Source organism: Bufo bufo, chromosome 3 (assembly GCF_905171765.1).
Source record: "Bufo bufo chromosome 3, aBufBuf1.1, whole genome shotgun sequence".
In the NCBI taxonomy this organism is placed as follows: Eukaryota; Metazoa; Chordata; class Amphibia; order Anura; family Bufonidae; genus Bufo; species Bufo bufo.
The window spans coordinates 415,403,106-415,423,987 of NC_053391.1; positions in this window are offsets into that span (position 1 = coordinate 415,403,106).

The window sequence follows — 20,882 nt, forward strand, 5'->3', positions numbered from 1 at the left end:
ACTTTTCAGATGTGGCGATATGTAATATGTTTATTTATTTATTGTTTATATATTTTATATGTAAAATTGGGAAAGGGGGTGATTTATACTTAATTTTTCCAGGGGCGGGGGATCATTTTATTGACATCCATGCTCTGCTTGTTTCTGAGAATGTAATGAAGGGGAGGGGCATATTCATTATCACAAAGTATAATAACGCATGAGCTGTGCAGTGGCGGATCCAGAGCCTGGTCTCGGGAGGGGCACTTCCAGATAATTTTCTGTCCGCCGCCACAAAACAATGGTGCTTATAGAACAGACTACACAGTGTAGAGGTATACTGTATATTGTGTGGCACAGTGTAGGCTATATGTGTATAACATAAACATATTTCACATGAAAACTTACAATTACTTGGCTTGGCCCTTGGGGATCTCGGACACCACTTCAACACTTTGCTGGGGGCTCAGCGGAGCTGATGTTGTGTTTTATCCTAATGAGAAAGATTTCATAAAAAGGATTTGGAGAAGGGGCAGAGGAATAGCAGAGCAGAGAGAGGCTGGTGCTGCTACTAGGGGGTCATACCATGTGGGAGTAATAAAGCCCACCATAATGCCCCCCAGTAGAAATAATTCTCCTTATAATGTGACAGTGCAAAAAATACCCCCTTGTAATGCCCCCAGTTGAGCTAATGTCCCTATAGTGCCCCCATAATGTGAGAGTATAAAATACTCCTATATAGTGCCCCCAGTAAATGCCTCCATAGTGCTCCTCTCCCCCCTTCCTCCTAGTGCCCCCCATTATGTACCAGTATAAAATGCCCCAGTAGATGCCCTCAGTGTCCCCCATAATTTCAAGTATAAAATACCCCTTCTTAGTGCCCCCGTAGATGACCCCATAGTACTCCCCTCCCCCCTTCCTCATAGTACCCACCATAATGTGTCCCAGTATAAAATTCTACTGTACAGAGCCCCCCATATAAAACATCCCTTCTTTGTGGCCTCAGTAGATGCCCCTATAGTGCTTCCAACAATGTGCCAGTAATAACAGCCCCCCCTATCATGTGCCAGTAATAACATCCCCCCATCATGTGCCAGTAATAACAGCCCCCCCATCATGTGCCAGTAATGACAGCCCCCCCCTTGTGCCAGTAATGACAGCCCCCATTATGTGCCAGTAATGACAGCCCCCCATTATGTGCCAGTAATGACAGCCCCCCATTATGTGCCAGTAATGACAGCCCCCATTATGTGCCAGTAATGACAGCCCCCCATTATGTGCCAGTAATGACAGCCCCCCATTATGTGCCAGTAATGACAGCCCCCCATTATGTGCCAGTAATGACAGCCCCCCCATTATGTGCCAGTAGCCACAGACCCCCATTATGTGCCAGTAGCCAGAGACCCTCATTATGTGCCAGTAGCCAGAGCCCCCCATTATGTGCCAGTAGCCAGAGCCCCCCATTATGTGCCAGTAGCCAGAGACCCCCATTATGTGCCAGTAGCCAGAGACCCCCATTATGTGCCAGTAGCCAGAGACCCCCATTATATGCCAGTAGCCACCAGTATTGTACACATAAAAAAATAAACACTTATACTTACCTCCTTGGCAGCGATGCGATGGAGGCCTCTTCCGGCCTGTGTCCCGCGCTGTATGGCTCAGGCGGCGCGATGACATCATCGCGCCGCCTGCGCCGGCCTCTGATAGGCTGCTGGCCTAGTGCCTGCAGCCTATCAGAGGAAGGGAAAGGGACATGCCTCTCCCTCCCCTGCCTCAGTACAGTCATCTGTATCGCTGTCCTGAGGACGGCGATACAGATGACTATGGAGATGAACGCTTCCACAATGGAAGCGTTCATCACCCTGTGCCCCGCCCCCCCCCCCCACTTCTGAGCAGCTCGGGGGGGGGGGACAATTGCCCCCCCTGGATCCGCCAGTGCTGCTGGCCCCAGGGGGGGGGCACTTTCCCCCCCCTTGCCCCTCCCTGCGGACGCCCATGGGTAGCAGATTGGATGGCTGACAATGCCTCCAGTTCCTGCACATTGTCTTACACCCGGTTTCCTGCTGAAAGCGCAGACTTGGCTCCCGTGGCCCATGGGCATCTGTCTTCCACCTCAACCAAGCAGTCTGAGCCCCAAGTCATGCAGCAGTCACTTATGCTTTTTGATGACTCTGCTCGCGGGGGTTCCATGGGCCATCCACCTAGCCCTGCCCCAGAAGTGGAAGAGATTGAGTTCACAGATGCCAAACCACTTATGTTTGAGGATGAGGACGTGGGACCACCGCAGCACGTCTCTAATGATGATGACGAAACACTGCTACGGCTTCCTGAAATGTGCAGACCGAAAAGAAGGGCAGGGGTGAGGAGTGGGTGGAAGATTATGTGGAGAATGATAAGGTCCTAGACCCCACATGGAATCAAGCTCATCAGAGTGACGTGTGCAGTTCAGAGGAAGAGGTGGTGGTCATGCAGCACCAGCCGCATGGCACAAGGGGGAGCAGGGACATAGCACACCAAAGCCAGCTCAAAGGAGTTCCCTGCCATGGCAGTTCTTCAGGCAATGTGTAGTGATGTCGCGAACATAAAATTTTCCGTTCGCGAACGCGATTTTTTCGCAAATGTTAGCGAGCGGGCGAACCGGGCGAACCGCCATAGACTTCAATAGGCAGGCGAATTTTAAAACCCACAGGGACTCTTTCTGGCCACAATAGTGATGGAAAAGTTGTTTCAAGGGGACTAACACCTGGACTGTGGAATGCCGGAGGGGGATCCATGGCAAAACTCCCATTGAAAATTACATAGTTGACGCAGAGTCTGCTTTTAATCCATGAAGGGCATAAATCACCTAACATTCCTAAATTGTTTGGAATAACGTGCTTTAAAACATCAGATATGATGTTGTATCGATCAGGTAGTGTAAGGGTTACGCCCGCTTCACAGTGACAGACCAAACTCCCCGTTTAACGCACCGCAAACAACCACGAACAGTCCATTTGCACAACCGCAAACTCCCCATTTGCACAAGGTTGGATACCAAGCTAGCCATGTCCCGTTCCTTGTCCTCACTGATGTCATTGAAGATCTCTTCCTCCACCCAGCCACGTACAACACCAAGGGTCCCCGAAAGGTGACAAAAAGCCCCCTGGGACGCCTGCTGTGTTTGGTCTTCCACCTCCTCAAAGCCACCTTCCTCCTCTAACTCCTCTTCTTCAGACTCCTCTCTCTGCGTTGCCTCTCTCTGCGTTATTATAAGATGTGTTAAGTAGTACTATTCCTATCAGTTTAATCCCTGTTACGTCCACTAGTATTATTATTATTATTATTATTATTATTATAAGGTGTGTTAAGTAGTACTATTCCTATCAGTTTAATCCCTGTTACGTCCCTTATCAGGGGACGTGTATATGGCATTGATTTTAAGAACCGGGAGACTCCCGGCACAGCCAAGGTGCACCCAAATCAGCTCACTGACATCAATGAAGGGTGGATGAGGGGATGCAGAGGACACAGACAATACACCTGCCACCAAGGACAGCTTGTTGTAACCTCTGGGCAGCCTGGCACACATGAGCGAGTACATGCTGCAGTGCCTGCACAAAGACTTATTTCAATAAAAAACAAAACACAAAAAAAGTGTTGCCTACCTCCTCCGCTTCTTACACCTACACTGTCATGTCCACTCCTCTTCCTCCTCAGACCTCCACCTCCTGGTTCAAGATTATTTGTTATATTGGCAGAGTAGAGAAGTATACCGCCGCACCCAGCCATTGTTATACTCCAACGCAGTATGTTCTGTTTGTCATTTCCCTACTTTTTAGGGCCTCCCCCAAATAAAAAATTAAAAAAATGAATTATAAAAAACAAAACAAAGTGTTGGCTACCTCCGGATGGTATTTCGATTTCAAAATATATTAGGTATTGGGGATTCGCTCTGGTAGACAGGGTATGCGGACGCAATACAGAGGAAAATTACCAGTTCTTAAATCAAACTTCCGTGTTTTTTTCACACATAAGGCAAAAACAAAATGTCACTTTGCAGTCTTAATGTTAGTTCGCACACAATGGAAAGTCCACATAGCAAAAATCACCTTGTTGGCAGTTCTATCTCCAGCATTCCATAGCAGGCTTTTAGGGGGCCTGTTTCCCCTAAACACGGGTCTCAGCCCTCCAGCACGGCACCAGCCTCAGATCCCAGTACACACACACTTTGCTGCTGAGCCCAGCTGTCTTTTAAGGACAGCTAGGTCCTGTCAAATCCCGGACCGGCACTTAAAATTCAGTCCGGTGTCTGACCCCACCTGGCTGCAAATCAGCCCAGCAGCACACGCTTGGAGGAAAATACCTGTTTTCCCAGACAATACCCTTCACTGTGTCACATAGGGTTACAACCAGATGGCTCAAACATGGTGGATGAGTCAACCATGGCCGCTGGATTATTGCCATAAGGGATAAGGAGCCTGAAAACTAGTAGCTGCCATAAGATATGTTAGCCAAAAACGGGCTGGTGCAGGTATGGGGTTTGGCTGGTTAGGTGCATGGCACAATATGCAAATTATTGCTGTTGTTTACCTAATAATTAAAGCTATACTTACCCTTAACCCTTGCATCCTGAAACTACAGTACATATGAAGTGTACCTCGTGGCGCAACAGGTGATCCACGTTGGATCCAATGAACTGATGAAAGAGGAGAGAAAAATGATCATGTGGCATTCCTGGAGTGACAAAAGAAGAAAGACCCCCTACCTCCCCCCCCCCCCCCCCCTCAGTTGCAAACCCACTCCTCCAACCCCAACCGCATTCCTGTACTACAGGTTGAAGAACCCTTCTTCTGCAATCTGCTTTTCTCATTTTCAACATCATCTAATACCAATGATATGTCTTCAGGAATATCCAGCTCAAACACTCTCTGCATCTTGCTGACTTTTCTTGGACATGGAGACCGCAAAGGATGATGTGGAAGAAGTAAAGGCAGCAAAAGATGAGGATGGTCATCATTGAGACCTGACCCCCCCCTAAGGGGTGCGTAAAAAAAGAATGATTTTCATATTCCAAGTGTAAAATTGAAAACTATAGAACTACATACAATGAACCGGATGGTATTTCACTTTAAACATGCATTACAGCTAAGACCAGATGGGCTGAACATGGTGGATGGATCAAACATGGCCACTATATTATGATAATAAGGGACAGGAACCTAAAAACTAGCTGCCATATAATATGATGGCTTTTGCTCGTATGGAGTTTCGCTAGTTAGGTGCGTGGCACAATATGAAAATTATTGCTGTTGTGGCCTGCACTCTCCTGAAAATGCCCCTATTGTATGAGAGTTACATAAAGTGGCCACATGAGGCCAATAGTTGACCACTATATACATTTTACCTAATAATTAAACTTATACTTACCCTTAACCCTTGCATCCTAAAACTACATATGAAAAGTACCTCATGGCGCAGCAGGTGAACGGCAGTTGGATCCAATTAACTGATAAAAGAGGAGAGAAAAAGGATCGTGGGGCATTCGCAGAAACACAAGAAGAAAGCCCCCTCTCCCCCTAGTTGCAAACCAACTTCTCCAACCCGAACCGCTCTCCTGCTTTTCCTCCTTTCCCACATCATCTAACACTGATGACATGTCATCAGGAATATTCAGCTTCTCTATCTGCATCTTCTCAGACATGAAGACCGCAATTTGGAAGAAGTAAAGCCAGCAAAAGATGAGGATGGTCATCATTGAAACCTGGCCCCCCTAAAGGGTGCATAAAAAAAATTATTTCCATATTCTACTACATACTACTACAAGGAAAGGATTGTAGTACCAGCAACTCAGCCAGGTGCACTTTCAGCTTGTGGGTCGTTGGATGAGTGCACCCATACTATTGTCTTTTTGCAATCACCTCAGCGATTGATTGCTGTCGAGGAGAAGGAGGAGGAGCATCAGAAGCAATAGACAACATTGAAGTCAATGGGAAGGAACAACAGCTTCCTTGTGCTGACATTTTCAAGCCCTGATTACTGGAGAGGATGTGTGGGCTGGTGCGAGATTCAGCAGTTGTTGCATCAGGCTGTTAAACTAAACGAGTGTCACAGTTTTCCCACACCACGTTATAGTGACTCTCCATGTGTTGAGGCAGGGCTGCTGTGCCAACATTAGCACCTAGCCATGCTCCACCTTCTGCCCACACATTCTGTATACTGCCACGCCAACATCCCCCAGCAACTTGGTAAAAAATTCGCACACAGGCGAGTATTGCATTTTCCCTCCACCACTATTGTTGAGCGTGAATGTTTGAATTGCGAATTTTAACCTGTTTGGGACTGTAGAGGAAAGTCAGGTGGGCATATGTATATGGATATATATATATATATATATGTATCTGCCCCTTCATTGATATGTGTAGGTATGTATGTATATGGGCTGTATATGTGTATCTGCCATGGCTCTCCCCCAGGTATATATATATCATCTAATACCATATGTGTGTGTGTGTGTGTGTGTGTGTATATATATATATATATATATATATATATATGGGCCTATAACTGTCCATGTATGCCCCAGGTTTATAATGAGTATATATGTGTATATAGATGCTCCCCAAGTATCTATATACATATATATACCTAAATGCGGCCAATTTTATGCCTCCATGTGGCTGGTGACTTCAAAGGCTAAGGTGTCAATAGATCTGTGGCCTTTTGTTGAGTTTCCCCAGCTTATCAGCCTAGTTACTATGCTCTCCCCCACCTTGTGTTTATGACATGGGTGTGTGTGTGGTGCCATGGTGTCTTTGTCTGTACAGATTCTGAGCCTCAGGGGGCCAGTCAGTTTTCCTGCTGCAGTCTGACTGCATGCATTCCGTCACACACACACGATAATGTCATATCCCTGCACCTTGTATGGAGAAGGGGGGGGAAGGGGGGGAGTGAGAGTGACTTATATATCAGTCCAAGACAAAGGGAAGGTCTCTTGGAACTGGACTACAAACAGAGACACATGGGAACAGCTCCCTGAAGGAAGAGAGGCAGAGCCCCACATGCCCCTGGAGATGGCTGAGTATCCATTTCCCTCCAGACCCTAATACCTCTGCCCTGATTTACCCCTATTGCATTGGGTTAACCCTAACCCCTGCATTTAACCCCTTTTCCCTATACCACCAACCATCCCCTAACCCCAGCTGCTGAACTCCTGCAGTCAGTATTTACCTGTCACGAGGGTGTCAAGAGCCACGCCTGACTCCGTTATACCCGGGGTCAGGAAGTCGCAGCGGGTGGCTGCGCGCTCTATGTCTAAAAACAGTACTGTTTATTAATGGTAGCTTTCTGGGTTTGCCTTGCAATCCTTTTTGGCTCACTCAGGGATCCGTAGCTTCTCCTCCTCAGCTGTTTCTTGTTCAGCAATCCCAACCTCCTTATATTCCCATCTCTCACTTCTCTGGTTGCCAGATATAGAGCTTCCTGCCTGGACTTCTATACTGACCCACTGGAGCTGTGTAGCCGTGTTCCCTGGTTGATGTTCCAGAACATTACCCTCCGGATCCCTGTTGGGCCTTGGTGGTCTGCTGTTGTCGCCCACCTGGGATTATATGTTTGTCTGTATTGTCTGTCCTCTCCTTGGTGTTTTCCTCTTAGTGTCAGTGGTGCGGACTAGTGATCCCACCGCCCCGTTCACTACATAGGGCTCATCTTAGGGAAAGCCAGGGTTTAGGCACGTGATCGGCGTACGGGTGAGGAACCCGTCTAGGGACGTCAGGGCAGTCAGGTGCCAGCCGCAAGGTGAGTCAGGGGTCACCATCTTTCCCTCTCCCTTGGACGGGGCCTTCCCATTTCCCTCCCTTTGCGTGACGCCGATCATTACATTACCCCTGCTGCTGACCTGCAGCATTAACCTCAGCCCTGTCTGCCTCTGCCCATATCCTTTACCCCTGCAGAGCATTAACCCCTGCAATCCCTGTACCCCAGTTCCCTGAACCTGTACTCAGGGCTACATCCCTGGCCTGCAAGTATTACCCTTTCTACCTCGTAGGGACAGTGAGTAGCCAGGCGGGTGGGTTGCTGCTAATGAATGTATGTAAGTGTATTGTATAGATTGTGTGTGGGGAGGAATTGGGAATTGTGTATTGTCTAGTGTAGTGTAGTATTATCTGTGTTGTAGGTGTTTATTGTAATAATCTTACTGTACTGTGATGTGTGTGTCTATATGTATGTATATCTATAACCATTGATCTATAGATATATATAGATATAGCGTATTAGTAGACTATTGTGTAATAAATATATTATTTAAGGGCACAGTGTCAGGTCCATTATTATAGTACAGTAAGGCGCAGGCAGTTGGCTTTCAGCACAGTGTGCAGGCAAGGCGAGGGTGCATATGTTATATTATATTAAGGGAATAAATAGGCGGGGTCACAGTAGATGACTCACGCCTATTTAGGAATATTAATTATTGGTGTTGACATAAATATTGGTAATTAATATGCCCCCCTTAACAGGGACATAGGGCATACAGGTACGCCCTAATGTCCTGGTACTTAAGGACACACCTGTATTGTCACAGTAGATGACTCACGCCTATTTAGGAATATTAATTATTGGTATTGACATAAATATTAGTAATTAATATTCCCCCTTAACATTGACGAGCTAGGCCCACTGTTGAGATTTGGTGTCTGTGTTTGGTCTTGGTGTGGGAAATCGCTTATTCTGTGAATTATCGGGCAAGAGAGACGCGGTCATTGGTTTCTGAGCGTCCAGTACCGGATAATTCGGACAGATAAGCGCGATTCGTCCTACAGAGCTAGGTACAGACCAAAATCTATAACAGAGAATCTAAATCTTTCTGATTGTTTTGAGGTGTACTAATATCTTGTCAATTGCTTTGCACGAACGCTGAAAAAACGCTCAAGTGTTGCAAAGGAAGAAGGAGTCATAGTCACGGTCATTGGAGGAGATCCATCGCCGTTGGAGCTGAACAGTCGTCCGGCTGGTCGGAAGAAGGCGTTCCTGGTACTAGAGGACCTTCTCCATGCAGCACACAAAAGGACAAGGAAGGACAGCTCCAGAGAAGATGGCCTGTCAACAAACCATGAGTATGGACTTCCCCACACTGCTACACTTGAGCAAACATAGCACCTTCAACCCCATCATCCCCACCACTTACAAGTCAGCAGAAATGCTGTGGTCCGATTTGTTAGCACAGGCTTGTAGTTATGACAAGCTATGTGTTAACAAACGGACGGTGTTGAATAAGGCCACCAAACAGCTTCAGATGCTGGCCAAACTTGTGCATACATTTGAGGTTAGCATCTGCAAGCCAAAGGAAGTTGCGCTGGTGTCTCAGTCAACGGAGACAATTCCTCCGACCATTCACTGCCAGTGCTGTGCCAGTAATTCGGACCAGGTTTCGGCATTGCGGGCACAGCTGGCAGAGAATGTACAGTCTACCGTAGACCGAGATGCGCGGGTGGCTAGGATAGAGTCACAGTTAGTAGAGCTGCAGAGGCAGAAGGAGGAAATTGAGGCTAAGTTGACTCAGGCTTATACTGAGGTCAAGGCCTTTAAGGAGCGGACTGCCTCTACTGACGTGACGCTAGCCAAATTGAAGGCTCAGGTTGCTGTAAGCTCCCAGCTAATGTCTGGCATGCAACAGGTCATCACCAATTTCGCCAAAATGGTGCCGGCCCTTTCTTTTTCCTTAAAGTCAGGGCCAGAATCTCCCAAAATTTTGCCCTGTGCAGGGCAAAAAGGGGAGAGATTAGTCTGTGACAGACAAAAAGTGGGGAGATTGGTCTGTGACAGGCCGAATCTCCCAAAATCCGAGCCTGTACAGACTAACAGATATTTTTCCCTGACTTTGGGAAAAAGAACTGTTGTGAAGAGTGCGTGCCTGAGAATGGAACAGTACAGGAAAAGGGACCATGGTTGCAGTGTGGACGGACCTAAGCCATGCAGGGCAAACATCAAATGTTTTGCATGTGGTGGCTTGGGTCATATAGCGAAGCACTGCAAAACAAGTAAGAACAAAGCACACAGGACAGAAAGCCCAATCAGGTGCTTCAGGTGTGGGAACAAAGGACACATTGCAAGGAATTGCCCTTGTGACAGTAATTGCAATGTGTCCAGTGATGGGATCCAGGTAACAAATCGTGCAGTGGGGTCTAGTCAGTTTGGCCATAAAGGGGTTACCTCTCAGCGGCACATGCCTCCCCTGGTGCTGAGGGGTCAGAATGGCCAATCTAGGCTGGGTAACATTTGAAACCCCTGTACTATTTGTTACACTGTCTGTTCCCCGTGTATGTCCATGTTGTGTGTTTGTTACCTGTTTGTATGTTTTTTATGTGTACGGCAGAGGTCCTTGTCTATGAATGTGTCTCACCTTGCTGATTGTTGTAGTTTACATTCCCCGCTGTGAGTCCAGTCGCTGCTGTTTTGATTCATTCTTGTGTCCCCTTGGAGTGGAACAGTATTATGCTGTGGATCGGGAAAGTATAGGTTCGCAAGCAGATAATTTCACACAGTAAATCCTGTTGGTCGGGAGAAGGCGTTCCGGATTAAAGGACCTTCTCCATGCAGCACACAAAGGATGGTGTGATATTATTCTGGGCAACCAGGGTCTCAGATCGATACAGATAACACTGTTGTGCTCGAGGTTTTCGGTGGAGCTGTGTTATACTAGGGACTAGGGCGGACAGGCAACATTGGTGTAATGTTGCGCTGCGCACTTAATTCTGGTCCGATCAGGTGGCACAGCTCTGATTGGGATTGGGCACAGGGTGATTGGCAGCGGAGTGTGGACTGTGTTCTTGTGTTGTGGAGTCCTGAAGAGTCTAGGCAGGACTTCTGCCATGGATTCTGCCGGCCTCCACAAAACAGGTTGACAGGGGGAAATCAGCTTGAGTACACATGAGTGGACAGGGATACAGTGCCATCAATTACTAGATGGTGCTTCATCCACAACTCCGCTCGGTTATCCTAACTTACTAAGGTACCTATCCTGATCTGTTGGTGCAGAGGGATGGGGAGACGCGGTAGGGTGTTCTCACACCAGTGTTGGGATAACAAGGGGTCCTGTGAGATGGAGGTCAGCCCAATACCTTTCTCTACTCATGGATCATAGGTATTGGAGCTGGGTAGGACAATTAACTGCACCGTGAGGGGAAATCCCCCAGGAACGCCTGGTATTTTCTTCTATTCCAGGTGTTTGCTATGGAGCAGAGGAAAAATACCCAGATGACTGCTATCTGCCCTGACATTCTTGTGAGGCTCCAGAGGATCCCACTGGATTTTGCCAGTTTAGCGACCCTTGTACAGGAGACAGAGAACTGTGCCACAATCCAGCGGGAGCATTCTAATTGCGCTGGAGAAAGATTTGATTGTGTTCGGGTGGAAGAGCTATTACAGTACGGTTTCTTCTGGTTCTGGTCAACATCATCCACTTGGGACTGTGTCTAATGTACCGGAGGGCCAAGAGACTTGCGGACCGATGAAACCAGAACCAGACAGAACTTCACGAACTCAACCGCCGGAGGCTCAGGACTTAATCTCACCAAAGTCCTGGAGCCAAAAATCCAAGAGACATGACAGTTCGTGTGGGGGTCCAGGATGAAAAATCTCAAATTATCCTGAGACCCCATGGAGTGGAACATTTTCTTATGAGGTTTTGGGATGTAAATATGCCATCCTGAGACCTCATAGTATTGTTTACAAATGTCCTTGGGTTTAGGTGGGTTGGGGGAGGGGGAGGGGAACTGTGTATGTGTTTTGTGTGAATGGGGACAAGAGTAGGGCACACTAGGGACAGGCCCCCTCTGTTCGCTATTTGCCACCTTGAACCCAGGAACGGTGAAGTTCATAAGGGAAGGACTGGATGGGTAGTGTGGCAGAGTTATTTCCCGCAGGTAGAATTTAGATACCATGACATCACCTCACTTAATGAAAAATCTGACCTGCCTTGTAAAGACCTACTCATCTATGCATGGGAGAACCGCACTCATCCTTCAATCAAGACGGAACAAGGGATGTCGGACGAAAGTCTTGCTTAAAGAAAGTTGGCGCAGATGGAAAATTGAGACTGTGAGGGTGAGGCCATTCCAGAGTCATTGGGAGTGGCTGACACCTGAAGATCGTTACTGACGGAAGGAAAGAAGGCCAGTCCACGGTAGCTGCGTGGATTGACCTAGAGACTGAAAAGGTGATGCCATTTCCCTATATTACATTAGGAGGGGCTGATACCAGAAGATGGAAGCAAAAGACATCCAGAAAGTTCCTGCGAAAAGAAGAAGACGCAGGTATATCCTGTGGATGGGGGAGGCTGGTTACGGTGAAGAGCAGGTCGGCGGAAGTAGGTCGGGAAAGGTGATGTCTATGTACTCCAGTTCTTTCTGAATTGTCACCAAGAGTGGGGTTAAGGGGGCAAATACATCCTAACCCTTCCGTCAAGTTATTTTCGTGTAATTCGACAACAGGGGGATTGTAGAGGGAAGTCAGGTGGGTGTATGTATATGGATATATATATATATATATATATATATGTATCTGCCCCTTCATTGATATGTGTAGGTATGTATGTATATGGGCTGTATATGTGTATCTGCCATGGCTCTCCCCCAGGTATATATACAGTACAGACCAAAAGTTTGGACACACCTTCTCATTCAAAGAGTTTGCTTAAGGCCTCCTGCACACGACCGTTGTGTGCACCCGTGGCCGTTGTGCCGTTTTCCGTTTTTTTTTTCGCGAACCCATTGACTTTCAATGGGTCAGTGGAAAAATCGGAAAATGTACCGTTTTGCAGCCGCATCCGTGATCTGTGTTTACTGTCCGTCAAATAAATATGACCTGTCCTATTTTTTTGACGGACAACGGTTCACGGACCCATTCAAGTCAATGGGTCCGTGAAAGAACACGGATGCACACAAGATTGGCATCCGTGATCCGTGGCCGTAGGTTACTTTCATACAGACGGATCCGAAGAGCCGTCTGCATAAAAGCTTTTTCAGAGATGAGTTTTCACTTCGTGAAAACTCAGAACCGACAGTATATTCTTACACAGAGGCGTTCCCATAGTGATGGGGACGCTTCTAGTTAGAATATACTACGAACTGTGTACATGACTGCCCTCTGCTGCCTGGCAGCACCCGATCTCTTACAGGGGACTGTGATCCGCACAATTAACCCCTCAGGTGCAGCACCTGAGGGGTTAATTGTGCATATCATAGCTCCCTATAAGAGATCAGGGGCTGCCAGGCAGGAGGGGGCAGACCCCCCTCCCTCCCCAGTTTTAATTTCATTGGTGGCCAGTGCGGCCCCCCCGGCCCCCCCTCCCTCTCTCCATTGTATTATTTTCATTGGTGGCACAGTGTGCGGCCCGCCAGGCACCACCTCCCTCCATCTATTGTATTATTTTCATTGGTGGCCAGTGTGCGGCCCCCCAGCCCCCCTTCCCTCCCTCTATTGTAATATCATTGGTGGCACAGTGTGCGGCCTCCCACGGCGCCCCCTCCCTCCCTCTATTGTATTATCATTGGTGGCCAGTGTGCGCCCCCCCCGGCCCCCCCTCTATTGTATTAATATCATTAGTGGCCAGTGTGCGGCCTCCCCTCTCCCCCCCCCGATCATTGGTGGCAGCGGAGAGTTTAATCGATGGGGCTCCGATCGGTAACCATGGCAACCAGGACGCTACTGCAGGCCTGGTTGCCATGGTTACTTAGCAATATTACAATATTAGAAGCATCATACTTACCTGCTGCGCTGTCTGTGACCGGCCGGGAGCTCCTCCTACTGGTAAGTGACAGATCATTAAGCAATGAGCCGCACAGACCTGTCACTTACCAGTAGGAGGAGCTCCCGGCCGGACACAGACAGCGCAGCAGGTAAGTATGATGCTTCTAATATTGTAATATTGCTAAGTAACCCTGCAGTAGCGTCCTGGTTGCCATGGTTACCGATCGGAGCCCCAGCAATTAAACTGGGACTCCGATCGGAACTCTCCGCTGCCACCAATGGCCGCACACTGGCCACCAATGATAATACCATAGAGGGAGGGGGGCCGGGGGAGGCCGCACACTGGCCACCAATGATAATACAATAGAGGGAGGGGCCGCACACTGGCCACCAATGATAATACAATAGAGGGAGGGAGGGGGGGCCAGGGTGGGCCGCACACTGGCCACCAATGATAATACAATAGAGGGAGGGAGGGGGGCCGAGGGGGCCGCACACTGGCCACCAATGATAATACAATAGAGGGAGGGGGGGCAGGGGTGGGTCCGCACACTGGCCACCAATGATATTCAAACTGGGGAGAGAGGGGGGTCTGCCCCCCTGCTGCCTGCTGCCTGGCAGCCCCTGATTTCTTACAGGGGGCTATGATGCGCACAATTAACCCCTCAGGTGCCGCACAGGGGCTGCGAGGCAGCAGGGGGCAGTCATGTACACAGTTCGTAGTATATTCTAACTTGAAGCGTCCCCATCACAATGGGAACGCCTCTGTGTTAGAATATACTGTCGGATATGAGTTTCACGATGTAACTCAAATCCGATGGTATATTCTTACATAGAGGCGTTCCCATGGTGATGGGGACGCTTCAAGTTAAAATATAACATCGGATTGGAGAAAACTCTGATCCTATGGTATATTAACTCCTGACTTTACATTGAAAGTCAATGGGGGATGGATCCATTTGCAATTGCACCATACTGTGTCAACGTCAAACGAATCTGTCCCCATTGACTTGCATTGTAAGTCAGGACGGATCCGTTTGGCTCCGCACGGCCAGGCGGACACCAAAACGACATTTTTTTCATGTCCGTGGATCCTCCAAAAATCAAGGAAGACCCACGGACGAAAAAACGGTCACGGATCACGGACCTACGGACCCCGTTTTTGCGGACTGTGGGGGGTTAGCTCTTCTCCGGGGGTGATTCACACAAATATCGTCGCCAGACACCAAGTTTCTGGTCCAAACATCACTTTATTTGGGCTCCTCAGCAATCCAAACATAAATGGTACAAAATAAACACCTGCCCGGCTGGGCTCTAACTAAACATATAATATACTGACTCACCTAAAGTCACAGTTCACACCCTGTGAACACATGCGGCTTTGTCAGCCAATGTCCCACAGCCTCCTGGCTGTACAGAGCACAGTACGCCCACTGTCTCCAGTTCAGTATTTCTTGTGGGGGATTGGGGCTCAGTAGTCTGCCTGACTATGGCCCTGCGACCCTCCCAGGCGTCGCTGCGTCCCCCAACTCCAGGCTATCTCCCAGCCTTGTGGTCCCTCAGCCTTGCCCAGCTGAGACCACACAGACAGAGCCTCCAGGCCTCTGTCCACAGGTAACACACTACCCCCTTTCTGACACTCTGGGAGGTGCCTTATGCCAGGCTGATTACCTCCAGCTTCTCTCACCTGTGGTGGAACAGGGGTGTGGACCACACTACCCACCCCTTCCTTGCCTCTAACCTGAGTGAGACCTGTCACTGTCTCACACGGACCTTAAAAAAAAACGGTCGTGTGCAGGAGGCCTTATTTTCATGACTATGAAAATTGTAGATTCACACTGAAGGCATCAAAACTTTGACTTAACACATGTGGAATTATATACATAACAAACAAGTGTGAAACAACTGAAAATATGTCATATTCTAGGTTCTTCAAAGTAGCCACCTTTTGCTTGGATTACTGCTTTGCACACTCTTTGCATTCTCTTGATGAGCTTCAAGAGGTAGTCCCCTGAAATGGTTTTCACTTCACAGGTGTGCCCTGTCAGGTTTAATAAGTGGGATTTCTTGCCTTATAAATGGGGTTGGGACCATCAGTTGCGTTGAGGAGAAGTCAGGTGGATACACAGCTGATAGTCCTACTGAATAGACTGTTAGAATTTGTATTATGGCAAGAAAAAAGCAGCTAAGTAAAGAAAAACGAGTGGCCATCATTACTTTAAGAAATGAAGGTCAGTCAGTCAGCCAAAAAATTGGGAAAACTTTGAAAGTAAGGGCTATTTGACCATGAAGGAGAGTGATAGGGTGCTGCGCCAGATGACCTGGCCTCCACAGTGACCGGACCTGAACCCAATCGAGATGGTTTGGGGTGAGCTGGACCGCAGAGTGAAGGCAAAAGGGCCAACAAGTGCTAAGCATCTCTGGGAACTCCTTCAAGACTGTTGGAAGACCATTTCAGGGGACTACCTCTTGAAGCTCATCAAGAGAATGTCAAGAGTGTCCAAAGCAGTAATCCAAGCAAAAGGTGGCTACTTTGAAGAACCTAGAATATGACATATTTTCAGTTGTTTCACACTTGTTTGTTATGTATATAATTCCACATGTGTTAATTCATAGTTTTGATGCCTTCATAGTCATGAAAATAAAGAAAACTCTTTGAATGAGAAGGTGTGTCCAAACTTTTGGTCTGTACTGTATATATATATATATATATATATATATGTACAGTCGTGGCCAAAAGTTTTGAGAATTACATAAATATTGGAAATTGGAAAAGTTTCTGCTTAAGTTTTTATAATAGCAATTTGCATATACTCCAGAATGTTTTGAAGATTGATCAGATGAATTGCATAGTCCTTCTTTGCCATGAAAATGAACTTAATCCCAAAAAAACCTTTCCACTGCATTTCATTGCTGTCATTAAAGGACCTGCTGAGATCATTTCAGTAATCGTCTTGTTAACTCAGGTGAGAATGTTGACGAGCACAAGGGTGGAGATCATTATGTCAGGCTGATTGGGTTAAAATGGCAGACTTGACATGTTAAAAGGAGGGTGATGCTTGAAATCATTGTTCTTCCATTGTTAACCATGGTGACCTGCAAAGAAACGCGTGCAGCCATCATTGCGTTGCATAAAAATGGCTTCACAGGCAAAGATATTGTGGCTACTAAGATTGCACCTCAATCAACAATTTATAGGATCATCAAGAACTTCAAGGAAAGAGGTTCAATTCTTGTTAAGAAGGCTTCAGGGTGTCCAAGAAAGTCCAGCAAGCGCCAGGATCGTCTCCTAAAGAGGATTCAGCTGCGGGATCGGAGTGCCACCAGTGCAGAGCTTGCTCAGGAATGGCAGCAGGCAGGTGTGAGCGCATCTGCACGCACAGTGAGGCGAAGATGGCCTGGTGTCAAGAAGGGCAGCAAAGAAGCCACTTCTCTCCAAAAAAAAACATCAGGGACAGATTGATCTTCTGCAGAAAGTATGGTGAATGGACTGCTGAGGACTGGGGCAAAGTCATATTCTCAGATGAAGCCTCTTTCCGATTGTTTGGGGCATCTGGAAAAAGGCTTGTGCGGAGAAGAAAAGGTGTGCGCCACCATCAGTCCTGTGTCATGCCAACAGTAAAGCATCCTGAGACCATTCATGTGTGGGGTTGCTTCTCATCCAAGGGAGTGGGCTCACTCACAATTTTGCCCAAAAACACAGCCATGAATAAAGAATGGTACCAAAACACCCTCCAACAGCAACTTCTTCCAACAATCCAACAACAATTTGGTGAAGAACAATGCATTTTCCAGCACGATGGAGCACCGTGCCATAAGGCAAAAGTGATAACTAAGTGGCTCGGGGACCAAAACGTTGACATTTTGGGTCCATGGCCTGGAAACTTCCCAGATCTTAATCCCATTGAGAACTTGTGGTCAATCCTCAAGAGGCGGGTGGACAAACAAAAACCCACTAATTCTGACAAACTCCAAGAAGTGATTATGAAAGAATGGGTTGCTATCAGTCAGGAATTGGCCCAGAAGTTGATTGAGAGCATGCCCAGTCGAATTGCAGAGGTCCTGAAAAAGAAGGGCTAACACTGCAAATACTGACCTTTTTGCATAAATGTCATGTAATTGTCGATAAAAGCCTTTGAAACGTATGAAGTGCGTGTAATTATATTTCACTACATCACAGAAACAACTGAAACAAAGACCTAAAAGCAGTTTAGCAGCAAACTTTGTGAAAATTAATATTTGTGTCATTCTCAAAACTTTTGGCCACGACTGTATATGTATATATGTGTATGTATATATATATATATATATATATATATATATATATGGGCCAATTTTATGCCTCCAGGTGGCTGGTGACTTCAAAGGCTAAGGGATCAATAGATCTGAGGCCTTTTGTTGAGTTTCCCAGGCTTATCAGCCTAGTTACTATACTCTCCCCCACCTTGTGTTTATGACATGGGTGTGTGTGTGGTGCCATGGTGTCTTTGTCTGTACAGATTCTGAGCCTCAGGGCGCCAGTCAGTTTTCCTGCTGCAGTCTGACTGCATGCATTCCGTCACACACACACGATGATGTCATATCCCTGCACCTTGGATGGAGGAGGGCGGGGGGAGGGGGGAGTGAGCATGACTTATATATCAGTCCAAGACAAAGGGAAGGTCTCTTGGAACTGGACTACAAACAGAGACACATGGGAACAGCTCCCTGAAGGAAGAGAGGCAGAGCCCCACATGCCCCTGGAGATGGCTGAGTATCCCTTTCCCTCCAGACCCCTAATACCCCTGCCCTGATTTACCCCTATTGCATTGGGTTAACCCTAACCCCTGCATTTAACCCCTTTTTCCCTATACCACCAACCATCCCCTGACCCCGGCTGTTGAACTCCTGCAGTCAGTATTTACCCCTGCTGCTGACCTCCTGCAGCATTAACCTCAGCCCTGTCTGCCTCTGCCCATATCCTTTACCCCTGCATCCCCTGCCCTGCAGAGCATTAACCCCTGCAATCCATGTACCACAGTTCCCTGAACCTGTACTCATTGCTACATCCCTGGCCTGCAAGTATTACCCTTTCTACCCCGTAGGGACAGTGAGTAGCCAGGCGGGTGGGTTTCTGCTAATGAATGTATGTAAATGTATTGTATAGATAGTGTGTGGGGTGGAATTGGGAAATGTGTAGTGTAGTGTAGTATTATCTGTGTTGTAGGTGTTTATTGTAATAATCTTACTGTACTGTGATGTGTGCGTCTATATGTATGTATATCTATAACCATTGATCTATAGATATATATAGATATAGCGTATTAGTAGACTATTGTGTAATAAATATTTTATTATTTAAGGGCACAGTGTCTGGTCCATTATTATAGTACAGTAAGGCGCAGGCAGTTGGCTTTCAGCACAGCGTGCAGGCAAGGCGAGGGCATTCACCCGGGGACAATACGCCCCGTGTTGGCGATCGCCGCAAACCGCATGTCAATTCAGACCTGCGGTTTGCAGCTTTTACATGTTGCGGCGGCGGAGGGCGGCGGCGCCATCGGGTCCCAGTGCGGCTGTAGGGGGGACCCGATGACATGGAAGGCAGCGCGATGCCTTCCTGTGACGAGCTTGTGAGATCCCCTGGATCTCACAGGCCGGAAGCTGTATGAGTAATACACACTGTATTACTCATACAGCCAATGCATTCCAATACAGAAGTATTGGAATGCATTATAAAGGGGATCAGACCCCAAAAGTGGGAAAAAAAGTGAAAAAAATGCTGAAAAAATAAAGTTTCCCCCCCAAAAAAATTAAAGTTTCAAGTAAAAAAAAATAAAAAATTATTTCCCCCAAGTAGACATATTAAGTATCGCCGCGTCTGTATCGACCGGCTCTATAAACATTTCTCTACCCCAACTCTGGTAGAGAAAGAATAAACAATAAACCTGCTCCACCTATTGAAAGGTGCGAGCAGTCTTACCAGACCAATATATACGATGGGACCAGCGAAGGTTGCAAGGGAGGCAAAATCCAGAGGATATCAAAGTGTAGGTCCGATGGAAAGCCACTGTATAGATGACGGAGCGCTGTGCCCTGTTAAGCCCTATTGGTAGGGAAGGGGACTGATTTCATTCTACCTATCTATACAGAGAACCCGCCCCGACAGGGGAGACCCCGTCTGGATACCTGTCCCTATTTCGGAAATGGTCCCTAATTCTGAAAATAAACTTAGCCAGCTAGTGCACTCCTGATGACTTCCCAAAGTGGCACGTTTCTGTACGTGTCGACTCTTCAGGGAAATGAGTACAAAAGAAAAGAAACCAGGTATCCAGCCTGCAGTGATAACTGGGTCAGATGTAGAGATAATTATAAATGCTCCCCGAGTGAGCGGGTGCAAATGTGCAAAGGAAATGGTAATCCTATGCTGATTGGTCAGGAGGATATGATAATCCTACACATGGCAGGTCCCCTATGGTTGGGGGAAATAAAGAACTACCAGCCGCGATAATGCACCTAACCAGTGGAATATAAATACAACCTGCGTGCGCTAATCCTGAGGGGAAGGACATTTTCACCCTTTAAACATATCCATCTGGTTTGTTTACACCCTGTATGTAGAACTTCTTGTTGCTGTATCTAATCAATCCCAAGATGTACTTTTCCATTCTGTTACACGGCTCCAGAAATGCCTCTAACAACACCCAACTAGTTTATAGCTCCTCCCACCCAGTTTGTAACAAAGACACTCCCCTATCACTGCCCTTATATGGACATAACGTCACAGGAAATAAGAAAGGGCTACATGCCCATAATCATGTGACCACAACCCAGAACGGAAGATAGGAGCAATAAAGGTGAAAGAAATACATAGCAAAATAACTATTATGTTTATAAATTATGATTATAAATAATGTTGATGCAAACCAGAAAACCCCTTTAAGAAAGTACTCAAATTGTTCTTATGCTATATAAATGTATTTGACTTTGTTTTTAAGAAGTAATGCAAACCAAACCACAAGTAAACCTTATCCTGTACATGATATTGCTAGCAATCTACATATTTGCATTACAAATTAGGCTCTAATTATACAGCATTTAAGGTTTTCATACACTTTTGAAAGTACTTCTGCCATATCACTATGTCTGTTATAATTTTTATTTTATTTTTTCATTTTTATTTTATTGAGGCACTTGATTGT